Source organism: Panthera pardus, unplaced genomic scaffold (assembly GCF_024362965.1).
Source record: "Panthera pardus isolate Hobbes unplaced genomic scaffold, ASM2436296v1 HiC_scaffold_13, whole genome shotgun sequence".
Taxonomy (NCBI): Eukaryota; Metazoa; Chordata; class Mammalia; order Carnivora; family Felidae; genus Panthera; species Panthera pardus.
The window spans coordinates 71,239,878-71,249,698 of record NW_026526688.1 but is presented as its reverse complement, the minus strand read 5'-3'; the positions used below and the strand labels follow the sequence as shown (position 1 = coordinate 71,249,698).

Genomic DNA, 9,821 nt, shown 5'->3' with positions numbered 1-9,821 from the left:
GCTGCAGCCAGGAAAGAAATCAGAATTTTTAAATCTAAGAATGTAATTCTGTATCTTCAATTGATAATTACAAAACTCTGTGGACTTCCAATTTCTGCTGCTCACACACAAGTCCACTACATTTTTCTCTCTTCATTGAAATGACAGTGTGTGCTTGCTCCTTTACTTAGCCTGTAGCCCCGTACAATCGTCTTTCCCCTGTAGTTCAGCAAATCTGATATCTAAAATGTAATCAAGTGTCTTTTCTTCGTTCTTATACTCCATCTGATGGGGTGACAAATCCTTTCCTTTCTACATGTTTTCCACACCTTTTGTGGACTTTCACCATACTGTATTCTCACGCCCTGCATCCTGATTTTTTTCTTATTCTCTTCAAACATTCCCAAGGTTTTGGTGTTTTTGTTCTGTTTTGTCTGTTTGGTTATTGCTCTCTATTTCCTTGGCTACCTCTATACTATCTTCTTATGAATCTTAATACTGTCATCTTTCATAAGCCAATGGCCTCGAAAACTTCAATGTGTCAATGCAGGTGACCATCATATTTACATATCTTCTAATCTCTTTCTTGAGCTTCGGCTTTGCTCTTATAACTGCATGCTACAGAGATAGCCCTGGATGTTTCATAGAAAATCAAACTTAACATGTCAAAAGGATATCTGAAAGGATATCCTCTTAACCAGAAATTCCTCCTCACTTGTCATGTCTGCAATTGGCACTGATATTCTGTCAAGCCCCAAGGCTATGCATTGTCTTACCTCCCATTCCTTGCTCATACTCTTCCATGATTCTCCCAGTCAGAACTGAGCCACTGACCTCCTAAGATTTTTTTTGAATATTTTTGTAATGCTTATCAAGTTTTGATTTATTATACCTTTGGTTTAATCTTCCATACCCTACTATGCTAAAAACTCCTTAATTCAATAACATGTCTTCCTAACATAGCTCTATTCCCAGGATTCAGATTATGTCTGAATAAATGAATTAAATAATTAAATTAATTTTGTTTACTCAGAAAGCCACTCATAGAAGGAATAATTGATTTTGAGCCAATTTCCATAATTTTGAGCTAATTTCCATACATAGCTTTTTCTAAAATATTTATGACCATATAGAGATCCTGCAGTTGGAATTAGCTGTGGGAAAAGGTGGAGTATTCACATTCCCTAAGATTCACTCCAGGGCACAAACCAGGTAAAAGGTAAGATTTTGAATGCTAACAGATTTGCTGACCCAGGTCAAGGAGATGAATCTGTGCTGTTGGTCACAAAATTGACTTTAAGGAAAAGATACTAATCCTTGCTGAGTTCTCTGAATGCTGAAAACCCATATTTCAACACAACAGCTACCAGTCAGGATTCTTCACATCTAATCTTTGGGTCTTTCTTCTCTGCATTTTACATGGTGATGATGACATATTCTTTGTCCAAAAGAAAAATAAACAGCTAAATCAATGTCTTTATGAAAGGGATTAGGAGCATAATTATACAGCAGTATGGAGAGTAAAGGATAGATTCTGCCATCTCATTGTATAGGTGAGAAAGGTACAAAGACTAAACTCGGAATTCAGGGAGGAATGAAGGCTCTTAATGGAACTGACATGACTTGAAGGGGCAATTATTTACATGAGTAAATCTAAAAGGCAAGTACAAGTTCACAAAGCACTTCAAAATAACAGCACTATATGGCAATGTGCTGAATACTTGAAGATAATATTTTAATGAAACAAAAAATCATTCTGTTTTCCAGATTGTAAATTACCTCTGTTACGTATTTCTAATTTGAGAGTGTCCTACTGCTTCCCAATTATTTTCCCAATATTAGCCGCTAGTACAAAGGGTTGCGTATTCACATTATTGAACATTAACTTTGATCTTCATAAGCAACAAAGATGTCTGTTTCGTGTGTGTGTGTGTGTGTGTGTGTGTGTGTGTGGTATATATATATATATATATATATATATATATATATATATATATGGCATGATAGCAGATGTGAAATTTGAAGGAAGACAAAACATCTGAAATACTGTTTCCATGGCAACAGTTTATTAAAAAAAATGGATACAGAAACTTAGTAAGTTGAGACAATTCTAAATTCAAAGGAAGGGTGTTCAGTTTTAACATCTAAAAAATAAAACAAAAAAATTTTTCTGTATAAATTATTCTTTGACAAAAATAAGGGAAAGCTTGTTGTCAAGGTTACACATAGTGACCTATAGCAGAAATGTCCTAATTCCTACTTAGAAAAATAAATTTAATTCATTTTGAAATCTGTCTACCTCTCACCAGATGGTCTGGAGCCTAATAATTTTATGTCCAATGGGCATAGACATTTTCACTATAAATTTAGATTTCAAAAATCAAGTCACATTCTTCTTTTTTTTGACAAATCTTTTTTTTTTAATTTTTATATTGTTTTATTTTTTTATTTTTAAAAATTTACATCCAAATTAGTTAGCATCTAGTGCAACAATGATTTCAGGAGTAGATTCCTTAGTGCCCCTTACCCATTTAGCCCATCCCCCCTTCCACAACCCCTCTGGCAAACCTGTTTGTTCTCCATATTTATGAGTCTCTTATGCTTTGTCCCCCTCCCTGTTTTTATATTATTTTTGTTTCCCTTCCCTGATGTTCATCTGTTTCCTCTCTTAAAGTCCTCATATGAGCGAAGTCATATGATTTTTGTCTTTCTCTGACTAATTTCACTTAGCATAATACCCTCTAATTCCATCCACGTAGTCGCAAATAGCAAGATTTCATTCTTTTTGATTGCCGAGTAACACTCCATTGTGTATATATATACCACATCTTCTTTATCCATTCATCCATTGATGGACATTTGGGCTCTTTCCATACTTTGGCTATTGTTGATAGTGCTGCTATAAATATGGGGGTGCATGTGTCCCTTCAAAACAGCACACCTGTATCCCGTGGCTAAATGCCTAGTAATTGCTAGGTCATAGGGTAGTTCTATTTTTAGTTTTTGGAGGAACCTCCATACTGTTTTCCAGAGTGGCTGCATCAGCTTGCATTCCCACCAACAATGCAAAAGAGATCCTCTTTCTCTGCATCCTCACCAACATCTGTTGTTGCCTGAGTTATTCATGTTAGCCATTCTGACAGGTGTAAGGTGGTATCTCATTGTAGTTTTGATTTGTATTTCCCTGATGATGAGTGATGTTGAGCATTTTTTCATGTGTCGGTTGGCCATCTGGATGTCTTCTTTGAAGAAGTGTCTATTCATATCTTATACCCATTTCTTCATTGGATTATTTGTTTTTTGGGTGTTGAGTTTGATAAGTTCTTTATAGATTTTGGATACTAACCTTTTATCTGCTATGTCATTTGAAAATATATTCTCCCATTCTTTTGGTTGCCTTTTAGTTTTGCTGATTGTTTCCTTCACTGTGCAGAAGGTTTTATTTTGATGAGGTCCCAGTAGTTCATTTTTGCTTTTGTTTCCCTTGCTTCTGGAGATGTGTTGAGTAAGAAGTTGCTGCAGCCATGATCAAAGAGGTTTTTGCCTACTTTCTCCTCAGGGATTTTGATGGCTTCCTGTCTTACGTTGAGGTCTTTCATCCATTTTGAGTTTATTTTTGTGTATGGTGTAAGAAAGTGGTCCAGGTTCATTCTTCTGCATGTCGCTGTCCAGTTTTCCCAGCAACACTTGCTGAAGAGACTGTTTTTATCCCACTGGATATTCTTTCCTGCTTTGTCAAAGATTAGTTGGCCATACGTTTGTGGGTCCACTTCTGGGTTCTCTATTCTGTTCTATTGATCTGAGTGTCTGTTCTTGTGCCAGTATCATACCGTCTTGATGATTACAACTTTGTAGTATAGCTTGAAGTCCGGGATTGTGAGGTCTCCTGCTTTGGTTGTCTTTTTCAAGATCACTTTGGCTATTCGGGGTCTTTTCTGGTTCCATACAAATTTTAAGATTATTTGTTCTAGCTCTGTGAGGAATGCTGGTGCTACTTTGTTAGGGATTACATTGAATATGTAGATTGCCTTGGGTAGTATCGACATTTTAACAATATTTGTTCTTCCTATCCAGGAGGATGGAATCTTTTTCCATTTTGTGTGTGTGTGTGTGTGTGTGTGTGTGTGTGTATGTGTATGTGTGTGTGTGTCTTCCTCAATTTCTTTCATAAGTTTTCTATAGTTTTCAGCATATAGATTTTTTGCCTCTTTGGTTAGATTTATTCCTAGGTATTTTATAGTTTCTTTGTGCAACTGTAAATGGGATCGATTCCTTGATTTCTCTTTCTGTTGCTTCATTGTTGGTGTATAGGAATGCAACCGATTTCTGTGTGTTGATTTTATATCCTGCAACTTTGCTGAATTCATGAATCAATTCTAGCAGTTTTTTGGTGGAATCTTTTGGATTTTTCATATAGAGTATCATGTCATCTATGAAGAGTGAAAGTATGACTTCCTCCTGGCCAATTTGGATGCCTTTTATTTCTTTGTGTTATCTGATTGCAGAGGCTAAGACTTCCAATACTATGTTGAACAACAGTGGCGAGAGTGGATATCCCTGTCTTGTTCCTGACCTTAGGGAGAAAGCTGTCAGTTTTTCTGCATTGAGGATGATATTAGTGTTGGTTTGTTCCTGTATAGCTTTTATGATCTCGAGGTATGCTTATTCTATCCCGACTTTCTTGAGGGTTTTTATCAAGAAAGGCTGCTGTATTTTGTCAAATGCTTTCTCTGCATCTATTGAGAGGATCATATTATTCTAGTCCTTTCTTTTATTGATGTGATGAATCATATTAATTGTTCTGAGGTTATTGAACCAGCCCTGCGTGCCAGGTGTAAATCCCGCTTGGTCGTGGTGAATAATTTTTTTTTAACGTATTGTTGGATCTGGTTGGCTAATATCTTGTTGAGGATTTTTGCATCCATGTTTATCAGGGAAATTGGTCTATAGTTCTCCTTCTTTGTGGGGTCTCTGTCTGGTTTTGGAATCAAGGTAATGCTGGCTTCATAGAAAGAGTTTGGAAGTTTTCCTTCCATTTCTATTTTTTGGAACAGCTTCAAGAGAATAGGTGTTAACTCTTCCTTAAATGTTTGGTAGAATTCCGCTGAAAAGCCATCTGGCCCTGGACTCTGGTTTTTTGGGAGATTTTTGATTACTAATTCAATTTCCTTACTGGTTATGGGTCTGTTCAAATTTTCTATTTCTTCCTGTTCAGTTTTGATAGTTTATATGTTTCTAGGAATTTGTCCATTTCTTCCAGATTCTCCATTTTATTGGCATATAATTGCTCATAATATTCTCATATTATTGTTTTTATTTCTGCTGTGTTGGTTGTGATTTCTCCTTTTTCATTCTTGATTTTATTTATTTGGGTCCTTTTCTTTTTCTTTTTGATCAGACTGCCTAGTGGTTTATAAATTTTGTTATTCTTTCAAAGAACCAGCTTATAGTTTCATTGATCCATTCTACTGTTTTTTGGGTTTTGGTAGCATTAATTTCTGTTCTAATCTTTATTATATCCTGTCTTCTCCTGGTTTTGGGTTTTATTTGCTGTTCTTTTTCCAGCTCCTTAAGGCGTAAGGTTAGGTTGTATATCTGAGATCTGTCTTCCTTCTTTAGGAAGGCCTGGATTGCTATATACTTCCCTCTTATGACCATCTTTGCTGTGTCCCAGAGATTTGGGTTGTGGTATGATCATTTTCATTGACTCCCGTATACTTTTTAATTTCCTCTTTAACTGCTTGGTTAGCCCATTCATTCTTTAGTAGGATGTTCTTCAGTCTACAAGTATTTGTTACCATTCCAAATTTTTTCTTGTGGTTGATTTCGAGTTTCATAGAATTGTGGTCTGAAAATATGCACGGTATGATCTCACTCTTTTTGTACTTACTTACGGCTGATTTGTATCTCTGTACATAGTCTATTCTGGAGATTGTTCCATGAGCACTGGAGAGGAATATATATTCTGGTTCTCTAGGATGAAATGTTCTGAATATATCTGTTAAGTTGATCTGGTCCAGTGTGTCGTTCAAAGCCATTGTTTCCTTGTTGATTTTTTGATTAGATGATCTGTCCATTGCTGTGAGTGGGGTGTTGAAGTCTCCTACTATTATGGTATTATTGTTGATGAGTTTCTTTATGTTCGTGATTCATTGATTTATATATTTGGGTGCTCTCACATTTGGTTCATAAATGTTTACAATTGTTAGGTATTCTTGGTGGATAGACTTCCTTGATTATGATATAATGCCCTTATTCATCTCTTGATACAGTCTTTATTTTAAAGTCTAGATTGTCTGGTATAAGTATGGCTACTCCGGCTTTCTTTTGTTGACCATTAGCATGATAGATGGTTCTCCAACCACTTATTTTCAATCTGAAGGTGTCTTTAGGTCTAAAGTGGGTCTCTTGTAAACAGCATATGAATGGATCTTGTTTTCTTATCCATTATGTTACCCTATGTCTTTTGTTTGGAGCATTGAGTCCATTGATGTTTAGAGTGAGTACTGAAAGATATGAATTTATTGCCATTATGATGCTTGTAGAGTTGGAGTTTCTGGTGGTGTTCTCTGGTCCTTTCTAATCTTTGTTGTGTTTGGTATTTATTTATTTATTTATTTATTTATATTTTTTCATCTTTTCTCAGAGAGAAAAGATCTTCTTCTCTTTTTTCATCTTTTCTTCAGAGAGTCCCCCTTAAAATTTCTTGCATGGCTGGTTTAGTGGTCACAAACTCCTTTAATTTTTGTTTGTCTGGGAAACTTTTTAAATTTTTTTTAATGTTTATTTATTTTTGACAGAGAGAGAGACAGAGCATGAGTGGGGGAGGGGCAGAGAGAGAGGGAGACACAGAATCTGAACCAGGTTCCAGGCTCCGAGCTGTCAGCACAGAGCCTGACGCAGGGCTCGGACTCACAGACCACGAGATCATGACCTGAGCCGAAGTTGAACACTTAACTAACTGAGCCACCCAGGCACCCCTGTCCGGGAAACTTTTTATCTCTCCTTCTATTTTGAATGACACCCTTGCTGGATAAAGCATTCTTCTTGGCTGCATACTTTTCTGTTTCTGCACATTGAATATATCCTCCCACTCCTTTCTGGCCTGCCAAGTTTCTGTGGATAGGTCTTCTGCAAACCTGATCTGTCTTCCCTTGTAGGTTAGGGACTTTTCTTCCCTTGCTGCTTTCATGATTCTCTCCTTGCCTGAGCATTTTGTGAATTTGACTATGATATGCCATGTTGATGGTTGGTTTTTGTTGAATCTAATGAGGGTCCTCTGTGCTTCCTGGGTTTTGATGTCTGTGTCTTTCCCCAGGTTAGGAAAGTTTCCCGCTATGATTTGCTCACATAACCCTTCTACCCCTATTTCTCTCTCTTCCTCTTCTGGGACCCCTATGATTCTGATGTTGTTCCTTTTTAATGAGTCACTGATTTCTCTAATTGTTAAATTGTCCTCTTTTGCCTTCATCTCCCTCTTTTCTTCTGCTTCATTATTCTCTATAAGTTTGTCTGCTCTATCGCTGATTCTGTGTTCTACCTCATCCATCCTTGCCGCCGCTGCATCCATCCGTGATTGAAGCTCAGTTATAGCATCTTTTATTTCATTCTGGCTATTTTTTACTTCTTTTATCTCTGCAGAAAGGGAATCTAATCTATTTTCGACTCCAGCTAGTATTCTTATTATCGTGATTCTAAATTCTGGTTCAGACCTCTTGCTTGTATCTCTGTTGGTTAAATCCTTGGCTGTCGTTTCTTCGTGCTCTTTCTTTTGGGGTGAATTCCTTCGTTTTGTCATTTTGAAGGGAGAAAGGAATTAATGAGGTAGGAAAATTAAAATTAAAAAAATGAAAATTAAAAAAAATGAAAATTAAAAAATTAAAAACACACACACACAAAACAAATCTCATAAATGATGCTAGATCCTAGGTGTGTCTTGGTCTTGGTGTTGAAAGTGGTTTGACAGATGAGAGAAAAAAAATGGGGAAAAAAAAGGAAATCGTTTGAGAATCTGAAAAAATGAATACACTGAAGTAGACGAAAACAAGATGATGGGAGTTAAATAGAATTCGAAAAAAAAATTACACAAAAGTAAAGACTATAGTAGGAAAACAATTAAAGAAAATATTTTTAATCAAAATTAAAAATAAAAATGAATTTTTTCTCTTTTTGTATTCAAGGAAAAGAAAAGAAACGAAAAAGAGAAAAAAGAGGGAAAAAAGAAATTGTTTGAAAATTTGAAAAAGTGAATACACTGTAGTAGTCTAAAATAAAATGATGGGAGTAAAATAGAATTTGAAAAAAATTACATCAAAGCAAAAACTGTAAGCTTTGCGCAGTGGCAGTATCATAGCCAATGAGGTTTATCTGAGGCACGATTATTGCTAATTGAAAAGCAAAAACCATAGTAAAAAAAAAATGAAAGAAACATATTTTTAATAGAAGTTGAAAGTAAAAATAAAGTTTTTCACTTTCTGCATTCAAGAAAAAGAAAAGAAACATAAAAGAGAAAAAAGAAAAAGAGAAAAGAAAACAAGGAAATCGTTTAAAAATTTGAAAAGGTGAATACACAGACTAAAATAGAATAATGGAAGTAAGATAGGAATTGAAAAAATTTACACAAAAGTAAAAAAATATAGTAAAAAATAAAGAAAAATATTTTTAATAAAAATTGAAAATAAAAATGAATTTTTTTCTCTTTCTGTATTCAAGAAAAAGAAGAGTGTAAAAGAGAAAAAAATTTAAAAAAAGAAAGAAAATTTAATAGATGGACCTGCTAACAGATTGACATAGGACTGAGATTAGTTTGTTTTCCCTTAGAAGTCAGACTATGTAGCGCTTTATATTCCATAAACTAAGTAGGCGGTGAGACTTGGGTTCTTAGAGAGGTTGGCCCAGTTGGGAGGGGCTCAGTGTAACAGCTCTGTTCTCCACTAGATGGCGCTGGTAGCCTACTGGGGTGGATTGTTGCAGAGCCTGTAGGTTCATACACTCTGTGTACGCGTGGGAGTGGTGAAAATGGCGTCACCCAGCTACCCAGTCTCTAGTATGGGAACCGTTCTCTCCGATCAGCAATCACACACCTGTCCTCCATCTTCAGCTTTCGTCCACTTCCTGCTTTTTCACTGTCCATGACCAAGCCCCAGGCAGTACCTCTCTCCTGAGTTTTGTCTCAGATGCGGCTGTTTTCCCCAGCCCCTTACTTCCAAAGGACTGTGGCTTTGATCTGTTCCGCCCCTCTGTGGGAGGGTCTCACCGAGCAATGGCCAAATGTTGGCTGCACCCAGGAATGCTTGCTGGACCCTGTTGCTATCGGTGCCCCGAGACTGCGGCCAGATGTCAACCCGCCCCAGAAAAAGTTCGCGAGATAGTGTAGCAGCAGCTTTTCAGAGATTATGGAAAATCACAACACACATCTGGCACCAGGATTCACCCCTTAACGACCTTGCCCCAGCACCAGCAAAGGTGGCAGTTTTCTGGGGTCTGCTGGGACCAGGTGGCTTCAACAGTCTCTACCAAATGTCCTTCCAGCAATGGAACCGCTGTTCCCCGTGTGGCCCGAGAACCTCCCGGACCCCACTCTGTTCCTGGAGATTCGCCTTCCCACGAGAGCACCGCCAGGTATCGAGCTGCGGAGTTGCAGCCTTTGCGCTCCCCTTGTTTACAGTCTTAATGGAATTTAAACCCTCTCCTTTCTCCTTTCTCCCTTTTTAGTTTAGTCCCTGCGGCTGTTTCCAATTTTCCACTTTCTCTGCAGCTGCTTTTGGGGGGGGTGCTTTTCCCATGTTCTCCCCCGCCCCTTCCAGTCTCCGTCCTCTCTCTGCCGGCAAAAGCAGGTCCCT

At 37.2% G+C, this 9,821-nt stretch overlaps 1 pseudogene; it reads left to right on the top strand.

The window, feature by feature from the left end:
• The first annotated feature begins 8,306 nt into the window (after positions 1–8,306).
• On the top strand, positions 8,307–8,416 carry LOC128776708 (U4 spliceosomal RNA; annotated as a pseudogene).
• The last annotated feature ends 1,405 nt before the right edge of the window (positions 8,417–9,821 follow it).